Source organism: Schistocerca nitens, chromosome 1 (genome assembly GCF_023898315.1).
Source record: "Schistocerca nitens isolate TAMUIC-IGC-003100 chromosome 1, iqSchNite1.1, whole genome shotgun sequence".
In the NCBI taxonomy this organism is placed as follows: Eukaryota; Metazoa; Arthropoda; class Insecta; order Orthoptera; family Acrididae; genus Schistocerca; species Schistocerca nitens.
The window spans coordinates 1,202,018,717-1,202,037,601 of record NC_064614.1 but is presented as its reverse complement, the minus strand read 5'-3'; positions in this window follow the sequence as shown (position 1 = coordinate 1,202,037,601).

The following is an 18,885-nucleotide window of genomic DNA, read 5'->3' as shown; positions in this document are numbered from 1 at the left end:
TCATGTTGATGCTAAACTTAAATTCAAAATTTTGTGATAACCCATTGCCTCTGTCAGTAAACACTGTTTCTCCCAATGAGGATGATGTAAATCACCTTACAACATGGTTCTGAATTTATGTATTTAAAATAGTGGTCAGACTATAACATACCAGTACAGAGTTTTAATGAGAACATAATGTAAAAAAAACCAAGTACTTTCATACTCATGAGCCAAAACTATCATGGCCACCAGCTTATTAACTTGTTTATCAACCTCTGTTATCACAATATAGTCACAACTCTGAGTGGTATCAAAAAGTTCTTGGTAAATTTCTCAATATATGTTACATAAGATGTCTGTGCAAAGGTTACATGATTCCTATAAATTACAGACCTGTGGTACAGGAGTGCAGAGCTGGCACACAGTAGTATACCAGAAATGTTCTGTTGGGTTCATATCAGAACAATTTGATAGCCAAGATATTGCTATCATGTTCCTCAAACCACTGTATGGTTATTCTGGCTGTGTGACATGGACTGTTATACCACTGAAAGGTGCCATTGTCATCAGGTAAGAAATAAAGCACAAAGACAAACAGTGGTCTGCAGTAGTGTTTACATAGTCTTCAGTTGTCAAAGAGCCAAAGGCACCATGGCATAATACTACTGCCACCAGCCTATGTTTGTGGCACAGTGCATGTTTTGAGCAGCCGTTTGCATCCAGATATGACCACTGACCTATTGTGACAAGAAACATAATGCATATGATGAGGCTCCACATTTCTATTGGGCCACAGTCCAATCTCGATGATACCATGCCCACTGCAATTATAATAGACAATGTTATTTTATTAATGCAGCAGGTCACAGAAGTTGTCTACTGGAGAGCTCACTGTTCAACAGTGTACACTGAATTATATACACTGGAACACTTGTGCCTAAACCAGCACTGTACTCTGTGATCAAATCTACCACTTATTGCCACATATTTTGCTTTCCAGATTGGGCAAACCTCCCAGTCCCACACATTCTGTGTTGAGGTGCGGACAGACAACACCTTTTTGTCTACTTGTAGTTTCACACACCTTCAACCACTTTCCACAGATGCACACAACAGTAGCACATCAACAGCCAACCAGATTTGCCATTTCTGAGATGTTCATACTCAAGTGTTGGGCCATAACAATCTGTCCTTTATTTAGTTAACTTTTTTTGGTGGATTACCCCATAGGGACCTTTATCAACACGAGAATGATCTCCAATGATCTCTGTTTCTCGTATATAAATTCCCTAACCACATCAAGTGCCCATAGTACCACTAGACACCAATGAGTCTCAATGTTGGCAGTTATATTTTGGCTCATCACTGTATATTAATGCAGAGATAGTGACAAAAAGCTGTGATCTTGCATTTTTTACTAGTTTTGTTACATGCAAAAATCATCTCAGCTTTGTGAGCTTTGTTTTAGCATGTTTTAGAACCTAATCTCTTGTTTAAATAACAATATAATGCCAATAGATTTTATTGAAAAGAGGGAGGCTTTAATATCTAATTTAGAAAAATGTTAAGACAGTGCTAGTTTGTCAAAGAAAATAATATGATTAATACATTTATGTATAAATATGAATAAAAGTAATGTAGGTCCCTTCAGCATAGCATACAACAGAAAATAACCTCTGTATCTCACTTACAAGGGGAGGCCGCCAATTGTGAAATTCAGATTCGATTCATACTGCGCATAATAAAAGCTCATGGCCAGAGGTGTAATGTGGCAAAGCACCAAGATGCACTTCTCAGCAGTTGTCGAGAAAATCGACAGTTAAAAGAAACCGTTGCGGTAAAATACTCTCTACGATTAATAATTTTCTATAGCGTCGTGGCGCAGCGGTAAGCGCTCGGGTTTGTAATCCAAAGGTCGCCGGATCGAATCTCGCGCCATACAATTTTTTTTTATTATTAGTTTTTTGTAATATATATATATATATATATATATATATATATATATATATATATATATATATATATATATATATATATATATATATAAACAAAGATGATGTGACTTACCAAATGAAAGTGCTGGCAGGTCGACAGACATACAAACGAACACAAACATACACACAAAATTCAAGCTTTCACAACAAACTGTTGCCTCATCAGGAAAGAGGGAAGGAGAGGGAAAGACGAAAGGATGTGGGTTTTAAGGGAGAAGGTAAGGAGTCATTCCAATCCCGGGAGCGGAAAGACTTACCTTAGGGGGAAAAAAGGACGGGTATACAATCGCACACACACACATATCAATCCACATACATACAGACACAAGCAGACATCTCACAAGCAGACATATTTAAATATGTCTGCTTGTGAGATGTCTGCTTGTGTCTGTATATATGTGGATTGATATGTGTGTGTGTGCGAGTGTATACCCGTCCTTTTTTCCCCCTAAGGTAAGTCTTTCCGCTCCCGGGATTGGAATGATTCCTTACCTTCTCCCTTAAAACCCACATCCTTTCGTCTTTCCCTCCCCTTCCCTCTTTCCTGATGAGGCAACAGTTTGTTGCGAAAGCTTGAATTTTGTGTGTATGTTTGTGTTCGTTTGTATGTCTATCGACCTGCCAGCACTTTCATTTGGTAAGTCACATCATCTTTGTTTTTAGATATATTTTTCCTACGTGGAATGTTTCTCCTCTATTATATATATATATATATATATATATATATATATATATATATATATATATATATATATATATATATATATATATATATATGCTTATGCATGTTGGTGAAGGCGGATCGCTCTCCAATTGTACCGCCTCCATTTTTCCGTTTGTTTAACAGGGTGTACCAAAGCTCTCACGTCCGCACTGATTTTCGACGATGTTATAAGTTGCGCTAGGGACCGCATCTACCTTCTTTTGAAGTTAGCAGGCAACTACACTGTTATGCGGCAGCTCGTTTCGGCCCATTCAGCATCTGTCCTTAAAGTGTAACGAGCGAGTAACGGAGTTTATATTTCATACCTGCCACAGCAAATTTGTGTTCGTGGGGTCTCTATTCTAATTCGAACGTTTGACTTACGCTATACGTATTCATTTCAGAATATCGTTTCTATGTCTTCCGTTAACTATACATGGTTAACATTATGAAGACAATTAATAACATTTGTGAAATACAACTTTGTTTGCGGAAAACATAATGATGTCCGAAGTCGCCAGTTTTTCCATGACAAACGACTTTCAACTACTTATTATATGCATAATTGTTGCAACTGATTGCCGGTGACCTTCGGATTACGAACCCGAGCGCTTACCGCTGTGCCACGACACTGTAGAAAATTATTAATCGTAGAGAGTATTTCACCGCAACGGTTTCTTTTAACAGTAGATTTTCTCGACAACGGCTGAGAAGTGCATCTTGGTGCTTTGCCACATTACACCTTTGGCCATGAGCTTTTATTATGCGCAGTATGAATCGAATCTGAATTTCACAATTGGCGGCCTCCCCTTGTTAGACTGAAACTCACATCAAAATTTGTCTCATTTATGTTTGAATCTCTTCCTCAAACAATGACTTCTATTCTAGCTCACCATTGTATTTTATTTACAATCACCTTGCCATCCCTCTATGCCTTAGTTGTTTCTTTATTATTTTATTGTGTTATTGTCTAAAAGTAATTTCTATTCCTAGCTTTCATAATCCAACCCAAAATATTGTAACAGAATTACAACATTAACTGAAGATTCAATAAATTGGTTTTAGCATTATTTTTATATTTACATAAATTTGCAGATAGTAAATATTTCCACAGAGAATTTCCAGACATATATGATTTAAGCACAAATCAGCAATAGTGTCTTGCTCAAAGTGCAAATTTCATGGCAATTTTTTAGGATTCTTGCATAAAATCTGATGGTGTACTGCACAACATAAGCCCTGCAGCTATGACTAAAATAAATAAAATTATGTTTGTTGTCAATTTTATGACATTAGCTTGTCTCCTACACATTAAAAACCTAATTCATTTTAATTTATAAGTAATCACATTTAAGAATAATGTTTCATTTTTAGATAACTGAAGAACTGGGAAATCTCCAGAAAATGAAGATAAGCCTTGACTTGCAGTTTGTTGAATTAAAGGAGAAACTTACTGCGACAGAAAGAGAAATATGTATTGCACGTCAAGAAAATAATGAAAATAATGCACTGCTCCATCAGATTCGTAATGATTTACATGATGCCTCTCGACTCCTTCATGAAACAACACAACTGAAGAATTTAGTTATGGTAATGTCAATAACACAGTAAAAACTGTATATTATGTCATCAAATGATTACTTTTTCAAATACCAAATTTATTCACTGAAAAAAATGTCAATTTTAATTTCCTTTTTTATGTTAGTTTAAAAGGTATTTACAACCAGTTATGAATCTTAAAAATGTGTTGAAATCCATAAAAATGGTGACTCTTTACCATCTTTATGATGTCAGCAGAGCCAACACGAATGGTCCTGGTAATTGCCGTCTGTTTTAAAAATGAAAGTTCTATGCACTTGGGTGGGGTGGGGGGAGGAACACATTCATGAGTATAAGGAAATACGTACAAAATATGAATGTTCTAAATAAAAATATGTATGATGTAAGTAGCTTTCTCTCCATATATTGCACTCTAATTGCACTCTACTAATTGTAGACGTAAGAGGACCTGTTGTATACATGACTTATGTGTATTAATGCCCCTAAAAGTGTCAATTATAATTTTAGTTTTTAATATTATTATGTCCTCCTTAGAATTATTTTAATAAACAGATATTTTTTTAGACTTGTACTTATGAGTGCCTGAAAATGTGGTGGATATGTGCCACAGTTTAATGATATTAGCATTTTTCATATTTCACTGTCTTACATTAGGCTCATGAAGCAGTTAAGTTTCAACCAAATTACATACCAATAAGGCTTTGACTCTCACAACAAAAAATGATGTCTTGCTGTTTAAACATAGAATGTACCTGACCAGGGAGGTTTTGCTAGCTGTACACAACCAGCTTATTCTGTTTCATCAAGAAATGGAAAGTCCAGCTCAGAATGTCAACAATATTATGAATAGTATAGATTTCTACTTACCATAAAGATGATACATTGAGCTGCAGACAGGCATGATGAAATGAAGATATATAAGCTTTCAGCCAAAGCCTTCTCCAGAAGAGAAAAATGTACACATATTCACACAAGCAAGCACAACTCTCTCTCTCTCTCTCTCTCTCTCTCTCTCTCTCACACACACACACACACACACGACTGTAAATCTCCATCCACTCCAGCGAGGCTCTGACAGGAATGACCTGAGACAGTGGTCATGTACGTGTGTGAGGTATGCTTGCTTGTGTAAGTGTGTGTGCATTTTTCTCTTCTGAAGAAGGCTTTGGCTGAAAGCTTATATATAAAAATATTTTCATCCTGCCAGTCTACAACTCAGTGTGACATCTTTATGGTGAGTAGGTCTCTACTTTTCATGATATTGTTACTCCACTTTAAGTTTGACTGTGGGGCTATACAAACCTAACATATGTAAGGTGTGGCCCTGATCTGTGTAACTGAGGTTATCACATTGTATGTTGATTCTGTGAATTTATCTGTGGTTGTTTAACACATTGTATTTTCACAGTTTGAAGATGTTCATGTTGGTCTAGTGAAACATGTAAAAAAAAAAAGGAAAAGTTGCATGCAACTTGTGGCTTCTCTACAATTTTAATTGAAACAGAGAGTGTTCATTTTTTTGACACTACAATGCAGTATGCATGGTGTGGGTGGAACTACATGTGCAATATGATAAAGTTCATAAGGGAAGAAGGTGACGACCAAATACAACCCATCACACACTCCTAACAACATCTGTGTTAGAGGGTGAGGCATCAACAGTCAATATGTATGGAGAGCCAGTGTGCAAGTTAAAATCTGAGTGTGTGGTCATATACATTAAACATTCAAAGAGATGAATTTCAATTACCTGTACAATGCTATACTCTTTATGGTAGAGAGACTGAGCTGCTGGTGTCCTTATGTTAGAGCTGCATACTGTGACTTTATTGACTATTTGCATGGGCATAGCATGACTATAAATCAATTAGAACAGTATATAAATGCTTGTATCAACCCAGTAAAATATGCACCTGAAAACCCTGTAAGTATGCAATCTGTGGAAGCTGAATTTACTGAAGGGATTCCAATATTTGTAACTGCACCTATAGACCTCAATATTATTTGGATTGAATTTAATTCATATAGAAAACAATTATTTGGACAATATTGCAAAACTGAATGATAGTGTATATACTGATCAGCCAGAACATTCTGACCACCAACCTGCTATCAATATATTTCCATCCAAGTGATAGCAGCATCACCTGGTGAGGAATGACTGCTACTCAGACACTCGCACAGTGCATGTAGTATCAGTGAGCGTGCTGTCCTTGTGTAGAATAGGACAGGTGTATGATCTATATGAGTTTGACTACGGGCAGATGTTGATGGCCTGGAGGCTCACCATGAGCATTTAGGAAATTTCACAGTTTGTCAGGTATTCAAGGATGCTGTAATGAGTGTCTTTAACACATGGCGCAACTGAGGTGAAAGTATGTCCAGACACCATGGGGTTGGGTGGCCACCCCTCATTACAGATGTCAGACATCGAAAGCTGGGCAGATTGGTAAAACAGGACAGCCTGTGAACCATGGCAGAACTAATATTAGTCATTAATGCTGGGCAGAGTACAAGTGTGTCTGAACACACAGTGCACTGAACACTCCTAACAATGGGCCTCCGCAGCCAATGACCTATGCATATGCCAATGTTAACACCACGACATCGGCAACTATGACTGAAATGGACATATGTCCATTGCTGCTGGGTATTGGTGCAGTGGCAGTGTGTTGCATGGTCTGATGTATCCTGATACCTTCTTCATCACGACACTGGGAGGGCATGAATCTGTCTTCAGGGGGAAAGCTCCATGACACCTGTACGGCCGGATGGAGACAAGCTCCCAGTGGGTCCATTTTGCTCTGGGGAACAGTCAAATGAGCATCCATGGATCGTATAGAGCTTGTACAAGACACCATGTTGGCCAACGAGTATTTTACACTGGTTGCAGACCGTATACACCCTTTCATGACTATCATGTTTCCAGATAACTGTGGCATTTTTCAGCAAGATAATGCGCCATGTCACAAGGCCAGGAGTGTGATGGAGTGGCTCAAGGAACACATTGATGATCTCCAATTGATGTGCTGGCCCCCCAACTCACTAGATCTGAACCTGATCGAACACATCTGGGATGTGATTGAACATGACTCCAGAGCTCATCGCCCATCCTCCCCATAATTCAAGGGAATCAGGTGACTTGCGCATGCCGATGTGGTGCTAAGCCCTTCTAGCAACCTACATGCATAGCTGCTGTTATCTATGCCCAAGGTGGACATACCAGCTTTTAGGTAGGTGGTCATAATGTTCTGGTTGTCATTGTATGTGTGTAAATAAAAAATGTTCTAAAAAAATTGTTCTTATTTGTTTCAATGCTAGCCTAGCAACAATAACTCAGGCTCAGGCTCTTTTATAAATAATAATACTGAGGAAGCAAATTAAGTTATAGTTTATCATAAATAATACATTTTTCAAAATTATTCTATTTATAATAAAAAAAGCAACAAAAAAGATTGCTTATATGCAGGGATACATCACACTAATACTGAGAAGAAGGATAAGGATGTCATATGCAATTCATTACTTTTTTCAATATTTATGTGACTAGCAGCATCTGATCGCTTATATGTTCAATGATAGATCATAGTAATACTAAGAGGGAATGATTTTATATACAATTTTTACATGATTAACAGTAACTGACTGCTTATATAAACATATATACATCACACTAATACTAAGGGAGGAAGATTTTGTATGCAGTTCATTATTTTACACAATATTTTCATGACTAACTGTATCTGATTACTTGTGTATGCAGACACACATCAGACTAATACAATTCATTGTTTTGTACAATATTTACATGATATCAGCATGTGATTTCTTATATATGTGAAGATACATCATATGAATACAACTCATTGTTTTGTACAATGTTTACATAACTAACAGCAACTGATTCTTATATGCTGTGATACCTTGCACTAATACTACTACTATGGATTTATTATATACAATATTTACACTGAAGGGGGACTAGCAGCCACAGGTGAAGTAGAAAGAACCACACACATTTATACAATATATACAAAAGAAAATATATGTAAAAACACATAGTATACTTAAAAATAATAATTATACAACTTCCAAGCACACATAATTCTCAATTGTGAGAGTCTATGTGGCCACATAATGCACAGCCTTAGCCCATCCTTGGGTGACACTTTCATCTATCTGATATGATATGTTTTTGATCTGAACCCCCACAGACTACACAGCCTGCAAGCCTTCCATTTCATCTTTCATAAGGCAGATAATGTTCTTGTTTCCAGGTATTATTCTGTAAGGATTATTGAGTTCATATGCAGGTATGTTGAATGTTTCATAATTGTACCTAATTACTTCTTGTACATCACAGCTTTCCCCCTGATAGATGAAACTGTCTGTATCCATATTAAGTAACTTGGGTTCTGAGAAGTGTGGTTTTTTGAACTCATAGTAAATTAGTATATGTGGAGTTTTCATAGGTCTGGGAAATGTCTACCAATATGTTCAGGCTTTGTGAACTCCATTGGAAGCCTATCCACCTCCAGAGTAACTGGTGCTTCATTGAAGATTATGGCCGACTTAAAATCTGGCCTGGGAATGTAATCTCTTGCACTACAATGCCAAACCCAATGATAAACTAAATGAGATTCACGGTGGGTTCTAACATTTGCCATGATTTTATTAAAACAGCATTATTAATTAATTTATTAAAATCCATTTCAAAATCACACTTCATAAGAGTCCTCATTTTGGCATTAACATCAATGTACTCCTTCAACCAGGATATCTGCTTGAAGTAAATGATCCATACAATTTTAATAAGTCTCATCCCCAATCTGAGACATTGCTTGAGGTTTCTGTAATGTAGAAAGTATTTCCGCTTGTTCCCCAGGATTATCATCTGCTTGGGGATGAAACCATTTTGTGGGACTATGTTCTTCTGACACAGTGATAAGTCATGGTGCACATCATGCAAATTGGTGGGAAATTCCATGTCTTCCTCTAGGACACATCCCTCAGTATCATTTGCTGCCACATGATGAATTTTTTTTCCAGTCCGACAATTTTCTCTTTGGATAGCCAGCAGAACCCTCCAAATAGCTGAATTTATTGCATGGCATGTCCATAGAGATTTTTTACATCCATGTAAAGCATGTATTTAAATTTTCAGATGGCCTGTACTGTTACCCACTTATTCGTGGCTTATTTGCTTTGGGATACCTGTGTGCGCATGGGCCAGTTCCTCTGTCAGTCCCACATTTGTAAGAAAGCAACATATCAACATCAGTCAACAGTTCAGTGTTGATACACGTATTTTTTAAAGTTGCATCCCATGAAACCCTTGCCACAATGTAGTAGAAGGCAGTATGTGTCCAGGCATACTCTTCAAAATTTTTCAAAAATTTCTGTGAGAAACTGCGTATCTGTCTCCATGTATAACTTAGCATGTCTCTCAAAAATAAGAGATGTTGAACTCCAGCTAAATATTCACCATGCTCTGCATATGTTATGGAAGAGTCTGTGAGTTTGCTGGATGAATGTGGCTATATCAGGCAACATTGTCTATGGAGTCTCTCCATTGAATTCAGATATTTGTATGGAAAGATCCCCTTCTTCATCACAAACTGAAACTTTGCATCATTGGGATGTGCAGCTCTGGTGATATGCATATCCTCCTGAAGCACTGTCTCAGCAAGTTTCTGAAGAGTTGCGTGCATGAATCCACGTGAATCCAGGAAGTGGCACTGGCCATTGTGGCCAAGCAGTTCTAGGCACTTCAGTCCGGAACCTCTCTCCTGTTATGGTGTGAGCTTTGTGCACAAATGTATGTCACACTCTTTTGTATACCTTTTAAGCATCCTACTGTCGAATATTGGTATCCTCAGTACCCTACATATAAAATGATTAAAATATTCACTTGAATACAGTGCTCTCATTCAATTTGCTGCTTACACCTATTAAAAAATGTTATGATTGAGAATCTGTATTCATATTAAGCAGGAGCAGGACTCAAACTACAATTTATCCACCCAGAGTTAGCATTTCATAGATTCTCATAATTATTCCACATGAAAACTGGGGTAGTTTCCTTAAGAAATACATATTCAGTTTCATTCCCTGTCTTTGTCCTATTGAAGCTTATGTTATGTATCTAATAAGATCATCACTGTGGAGATATTAAGTTCTTATCTTCTTTCCTTCAGTCAGTTTCACTGCCACAGTTGTTAATATACTAATCTTATAAAAAATCAATTTGATTCATTGCTATGTGTGCAACTTGTGGTATGCTTAACAGAACTATATTTTCTCTTACAGAGTCTTTACCATAAGTATCACAAAGATAAAGCACTCTTTGCTGAGCACTTACAAGTTTTCAATGCACAAGCACAATTTTTGCAACAGAGAGACTTGCTTGAGCGTACAGTCACATCTCTAAAAAAACAGGTAACTGAAGAGCCAGGTAAAGAGAAAGCAGGAGCAGTTAGTCTCATGAAGGTAAGGAAGAACAGAATAGAATACAATAGAAACTTTACTGCCACATAACATGTCATATACAATCAGGTGATTGGGACATAGGTGACTCACCTAATTTTAAGTATACAGAATAATTACAGTTATTTTGTAATTTTAAGTACCACAAAATGATTTAAAATAATCATGTTGAAAATAAAATAAAATTAAGAATAAGTATCAACTTAAAGTACTTTTTTAGCATGACAGAATAAAATGTAACATCAGACACAGTTATTTGTGACAGCCAGTCATAAATTCTTATACACTGTAATAATATTAACTTGCTAGGCATTTTTTAAAATGATATCCAAATTTTTCTGCTTCATAATTTTTAAATTTTGACAGACTTTATTTTCCAACCTCTTTCCCATATAGTAAGCTGTCTTCTCCAGCAGTTTTAGCTTACGAGTTGGTAATTTATACTGATATTTGTTTCTTGTTTCATAATCGTGCTTAAACAGGTTATCCTCAAAAAGTTGTGGGTTTTGTTTAGAAAACTTAATTGTTTCATAGATACAGAGGCCAGGAACAGTTGTAAGATCAAGGGCCTTGATAGATAATTTGAGTTTTTTGGGTCAGTGAAAGTGTATAGGGACAAGAAGTATGATAAGATGCTTATAGTGTAAGAGCAAATGATGGCAAAATAATGAAATTAAATATATTTTAAGAACAGTCACTATTCAGAGCTTTCAAACATTTGCAGTGCACAGATAGTCCATGTACCATTGACTTTTCTCTTTACTCCTGAGATCTTCACAAGGAGTAGGGTACGTGCCAGCACCAGATTTCACTCTCTCCCTTCTCTCATGATCATCATCATCATCTCCTATCAACATACTATATATATAAGATTCTGTAACTTACCAAACGAAAGCATTGGTACATTGATAGAAACAATAACAAACACAAACACACACACAAATTTCGGGCTTTCGCGACCCAAGGTCGCTTCACCAGGAAAGAGGGAAGGAGAGGGAAAAACGAAAGGATGTGGGTTTTAAGGGACAGGGTAAGGAGTCATTCCAATCCCAGGAGCGGAAAGACTTAACTAAGGGGGAAAAGGGACAGGTATACACTCGCACACACACACATATCCATCCACACATATACAGACACAAGCAGACATATGTAAAGGCAAAGAGTTTGGGTAGAGATGTCAATCGAGGTGGAAGTACAGAGGCAAAGATGTTATTGAATGACAAGTGAGGTATGAGTGGCGGCAACTTGAAATTAGCGGAGGTTGAGGCCTGGTGGGTAACGGGAAGAGAGGAATAAATTGAAGGGCAAGTTCCCATCTCCGGAGTTCTGATAGGTTGGTGTCAGTGGGAAGTAACCAGATAACCCGGGGTGTAACACTGTGCCAAGATGTGCTGGCCATGCACCAAGGCATGTTTAGTCACAGGGTTATCCTCATTACCAACAAACACTGTCTGCCTGTGTCCGTTCATGTGAATGGACAGTTTGTTGCTGGTCATTCCCACATAGAAGGCTTCACAGTGTAGGCAGGTCAGTTGGTAATTCACATAGGTGCTGTCACACGTGGCTCTGCCTTTGATCATGTACACCTTCTGGGTTACAGGACTGGAGTAGGTGGTGGTGGGAGGGTTCATGGCACAGGTTTTACACCGGGGGCGGTTACAAGGGTAGGAGCCAGAGGGTATGGAAGTGGTTTTGGGATTTCATAGGGATGAACCAAAAGGTTCTCCCTTAAAACCCACATCCCTTCGTCTTTCCCTCTCCTTCCCTCTTTCCTGATGAAGCGAACTTGGGTCGCGAAAGCTCAAAATTTGTGTGTGTGTTTGTGTTTGTTATTGTTTCTATCAACATATATATATATATATATATATATATATATATATATATATATATATATATATATATATATATACACACACAAAATCTGTTCATGTAGTAGTACAAACACTGTAATGGAGCATGTTGTAAACAAATAAAAAAGTAAACAAAAGAACAAGAAGTCTCCAAAGTAAGTGCCACCACCATGAGCAAGCATAACCTGTCTACTTTCACCAAAACAGAACAGTACTTAGTTGCAATATAGATCAATTATCAGGTGACATAAGTGAAAGAAATTGCATAAACTTTGCTCAAATATTATGCTTTTCAGAACACGTACTACAAATGGCATCGACTAGTTAGATTTGCTAGCTACTTCTGTAGGGACAGCAACAAAAGAGGTGGAGTACTCATTTTTATCAAAAAGTCATGTAATATTTAGATCTATAGATCTATGGAAGCACTGTTTACAACAACAGTTTGAAGCTAGAGCAGTAGAAGTAATGATAAACTGCACAACAGTAATAGTAGAGACAATTTGAGGGCACCAGAGGCTAACTTGAAGGTCTTTCTGATTCAAATAGAACATTAACTATTTCTCCCAAATTTTCCATGTATGTCTCCTCCAGTTTGACCATTTATTCATTGTTTTTACTTTTTGTGGTTTTTTGTACAGTGATTTTTGTGATCTACTTCTTTCCTAATCTTATAGTCTCCATATTCATAATTGATGGTAAAACTTCTTCATAAACCCACTCTTGAAATTTTTCAGCTCCTTTAACTTTCATTTTTAAAATTAGTGAATATAAACCTGGTCCATTTATAAAATTTGTGTGAGGATGTAAGGGTAATGAGTGGCTGCTCTCAAATTCTTTACAACTTTTTCCATATTTTCCTCTAATGTGATATGGTTTTTGTAAATTCTTAAAGTTTTGCAACATCTTTAGCTCTCAACCAAGGACAATTTTTTTTCATTAATGGAAATACTTCCTTATTATTATAAACAAGTTTGTTGTTGCTGATATCTAAGAATGATTCACTTTTATTATAAAAAGATTGTCTGATATTTTTTCTGTAACATTATTAATTTTCAATTTCATCTGATATTTCTCCAACATCTTACAATTTTTAAATACTACAACAAATGATTTTTACTTTATTAAATTTTTTTCTAAATAAATGAAAGTGAGAAAAATGAAACAGGTAAAATATCTAAAATTGAGAAATCAATTGGCAATTTTAATACACAGAGATAGATGAACTATGGTTATAGAGCAATATATAGACAGTGTTTAAATAAATATCATACAAAGCTTCATAATAGTGAATGAATTGTTTGTGTATGTGGAAATAAAATTTCTGTATGTTATTATAAAAATCATTTAAAAATAATTCCAACTGAGGAATATTCAAAAGTATTACTGGTGAATAAAAATGATGAAAAACAAACTGAGGGTGATAACAAGAAAAAATGTGTTCATAATCAAGAAATTATTGCTATAGATTATTTATATAAGAATCCATTTCATAAAGACATACTTACAAACAGGTGTAAGAAATGTATTCTAGAATGTATACAAAATAAAAAAATCTAGTGTTTGCCCTCATTACTGATATATTATTATTATTATTTCTTTCCTTTCTCAGACGTTATGTCTGATTAAAAATGGAAAGTTATGTGGACCTTGATCAAGCGTGACTTCCTTTTAACTGTACAGTATATGTTATATTGCATTCAGGAACTTTCGGGTAATTGAACATGTATCAATAATTATGGATTTCTGTAGTGGTATATATAAGTTTGGATGTAGCTGTATTGCATTGATTTACTGGTGGATATTGTGTGGTATGACTCCTGTAGTTGATAGTATAATTGGTATAATGTCAACTTTATCCTGATGCCACATGTCCTTGACTTCCTCAGCAAGTTGGATGTATTTTTCAATTTTTTCTCCTGTTTTCTTTTGTATATTTGTTGTATTGGGTATGGATATTTCGATTATTTGTGTTAATTTCTTCTTTTTATTGGTGAGTATGATGTCAGGTTTGTGATGTGGTGTTGTTTTATCTGTTATAATGGTTCTGTTCGAGTATAATTTGTATTCATCATTCTCCAGTACATTTTGTGGTGCATACTTGTATGTGGGAACGTGTTGTTTTATAAGTTTATGTTGTAAGGCAAGCAGTTGATGTATTATTTTTGTTACATTATCATGTCTTCTGGGGTATTCTGTATTTGCTAGTATTGTACACCCACTTGTGATGTGATCTACTGTTTCTATTTGTTGTTTGCAAAGTCTGCATTTATCTGTTGTCGTATTGGGATCTTTAATAAAATGCTTGCTGTAATATCTGGTGTTTATTGTTTGATCCTGTATTGCAATCATGAATCCTTCTGTCTCACTGTATATATTGCCTTTTCTTAGCCATGTGTTGGATGCATCTTCATCGATGTGTGGCTGTGTTATATGATACGGGTGCTTGCCATGTAGTGTTTTCTTTTTCCAATTTACTTTCTTCGCATCTGTTGATGTTATATGATCTAAAGGGTTGTAGAAGTGGTTATGAAATTGCAGTGGTGTAGCCGATGTATTTATATGAGTGATTGCTTTGTATATTTTGCTAGTTTCTGCTCATTCTATAAAGAATTTTCTTAAATTGTCTACCTGTCCATAATGTAGGTTTTTTATGTCGATAAATCCCCTTCCTCCTTCCTTTCTGCTTAATGTGAATCTTATTATTATTATTATTATTATTAAAATATAACTAATAAGTTTCTTTCAATTTTACCCTTGAATTTTTTTTTTTTTTTTTTTTTAAAGAAAGGTCTTGCATGTCTCTTATATCTAACAAAAACCATAAATTTATAGTTTGTCAAATTTTTGATATCCTGAGAATCTAAATTTTTGTGGGGGCTAATATTCACCATTCTGAAAATCCTCATAATTAATTTGTTTTCCTAAAGTTATGAAGATTTGTGATCTGCCTAAACACCATAAATAAAACATAAATTACTATTAGTTAATGATATACATTTTCAAATAAAGGAAACCAAAGTCCTTAATTAATATTATAATTTCTTTCATTAATAAATGTTAAAATATCTAAAATATTTTCTGCTTTAGTGAATAAATTATTTTGAATTCTATTGCAATAAAGTTTGTAATCCTTTATGTTTTTTTTGTGGGGGGGGGGATATTTACCCAACTAGAATAGTATACAAAAAATTCTTTAATAATATAATTTTTGATTAAATAAAAGAAGCTTACAGTTACTTTTATAACTATAAAAATCTGTATTTGCAGGCTCAAATGGTTTGATACCACTAATATTAATCTTTAGAAGATTTTTTAAAAAAAAAACACTATCAACCCTTAGAACATAAAGATGTGATACTTTACAGAATAAAATATTTTTTCTAATTCTTAAATCAAAATGAAATACTCTTTTTGAGAATTTTAAAAAGAAATAAAGCAAAAGTGTTTTTTTAAAGAATAGTTTTCGATTTCATGACTTAATGTAATAAATGTAGTGTAGAATACATATACAATTAAGATATCTTGTATTAAAACCAAGTTTTAAAAAGTTAATTTTATGTATCTTTTGAACCTAGTAATGTTTGTGCTTATAGTCAGAGAGCAAACTGAGACAGTGCACAGCTTCTCAACTTTGTGATTATTGTAGAATAAATAATTTAGGGAGATATTATAAATAAAGAAAAGATGTTTTAATTGGGTTTTTAATTAAACATCATAATATTGAGACAAATATTGGGAAAACAATTAACGAATTCTAAAATTTACATCAAAGATTGAAATTTTTAAATATAATGAAAGTAAAGAATTGAAGCAAATATGCCCTTTCTCTAGTAATGTATTTGGGAAGCAAAAAAAATAGAAAACAATTAAAGATTATCTAGTTAATCAAACATTTGAAAACAGATTATAAACTATAAATGGATAAAATAATTTAAACTTACCAGAAGCTATTTTTTCTTGAATGTCTCAAAGCCCAAAATTATGAAAACAACAGAAGATAATCTAAAAATTCATCATGCACTGAAATTTAATTTCTCCTTCTTCACAAGAACCAAGTGCAAACAGATCAAATCATTATGAAACTTAGGTGTCAGACATGAAATTATACAATCATGAATGAAAAAGATTTGATTAAAAAATTTAAAAGAGGAAAAAGAAAAATTATATCAGGAATATCTAAATTTCAAGAAGGATGTTCGGTCTGGACATTAAACAGAAAAATATACTGGCAATTTGTAATTAATATGTATGTTCCTTTAAGGGGATTTTCTTATGTAGAATTGCCAAGAAATATAAGACATAAGAAAGCTTGTATTAATGTTAAAAATTATGATCAAAAATATTTTATGAGCTATAAAATCTACAACATAGCCTGCAAATGACCAAGTACATAGAGTTGGTAAATATAAGAATGTAGGTTTTGATATTGATCAAAAATAAAAATTTTAAACTATCTGTAGTGATTTACAGTATTCAAAAAATTGAGACTAAAATTGATAATTGTTAATATTTATTCACTTGATGCAAAATATCAACTATATCCTTTAAAAGTTTTAAAGAAGGAGCAAACTCTCATTTTTTTGGGTAAAAGATTTATTGACATTTTTTCAATTCAGATTACAAAATATGAAGAAGCAAAAATTTTTGTGATATGTGTTCATTACATTTTTATAATAAGGAAAAGTTAGATAATCAAATACCAAATTGCTTTTGTTAATAAAGTGTTAAATGTAGCATTACCTAAAAGGCTTACATTTAAGTTTTAAAAATTACCAAAATATAGAGAAAGTTCCTTTTGTTATTTATGGATATTTAGAATCTTTGCTTTTAAAAATGTCTAATTGTCAACCAAATCCAAAACTGACAAAAGTATTTAAATTAATTCAAATACAAGCTGTATTAACAGAATATGAATTTGCTATCTACACAAATGTTTTCCCAAAATTTCATTACTCTAAATTGCTTATTTTTAGGTATTACAATTTTTTCTGGCAATTTATATTTTAGAAAGGGGATGAGTGGGTATTTTGAGAAAAAGAGTTATAAAAAGCCGGTGCGCTTACAGTAAAATATCATTATGTCCTTATAATATATATCACTTTAAATGTGTTGTTGCATTTGTTTAGCAATTTTAACAATGGAAGGTGGTCATAAAACGGTGTGCTTACACAGATAGTATTGTGTCAGGTGCCAGGTGTTACACGTAATGTGCTTAGCATGAGTGCTATCACACGAAAATGCATGTGATCAACTGTGACGAGAATAAGTGCACTAGGCAGGTTGCTGCTGCAGACTATTATCACGTAGTCCACCAATAAATAAACAGTTTTCTTTAAACAGAACTTTGCATTTATTTGTTCAGTTCCTATCTTCTATATCCTAACTTATAGGCTTGAGTTAAGTATTTAGTATACATCGTTTGTGCTCCTCTTGAAGAACAGAAGAAATAATTTTGGAGACGTCATCAATATGGCGATCAAAGCACCAGTGGTTGATTGCTACGTACAACCACAGTCCCTTGCGAGCCTCTCTGTAAAAAGGTAAAATCCTAGTCATCCAATATGTAACGTGATGTCCTCACAGGGTCCAGAATGTGACCTCACTTCCTGCCATTCATGTCTCCGGGAGATATGGCATGGTTGTAGCTGCTAACCAGGAGATCTGTCTGTTCTCTGGTTGCACTAGCAGGTCCCAAGAAGAATGGTGCCAAGTCATAGGTTCTCAGTTTATCAGCTGATATCGAGAAATTCCATACGGACCAAGCTGTCCTTCATGTTGCATCAGCAGGTCACAGAAGGCGTAGTATTGCTGTGCTGAATCATCGGTTGTCTGATTCGACTGCAGCTACACATGGCTTGGTGGTGTCCTTTGTGATTCCAGTTTGTGACAGTTTGACAGTTGCAGATCAATGGATACCAAGTTGTGATCATTGGAAAGAATGACAGCTCCTGATTACACTGTGTGTGTGATTTCCTCAGTAATATACAATCCACGTCTGTGTGACTATATGGTTTTTTGCCACTTCTCGGTCACATCAGGACCAGCAATTTCTACAGAGACACACATGTCAGTATGAATTCTGCAGAAAAAAAAAAGAACATGTGACGTTACCGATAGATATGCAGCTCCCTACTATAAAAGGCAAGAAAGGTAATTACACCTTATGGGGAGGCCGTTATGGTGGGACTGTTGGAGAAAAAAAGTATTCCTCCTCTCAAGCAGCTGTGCATGGAAATTTAAGACCTACGCCTGAAGATGCTCACAATCTATTGTCGATATACTATATATTATACCTAGAACGACATGG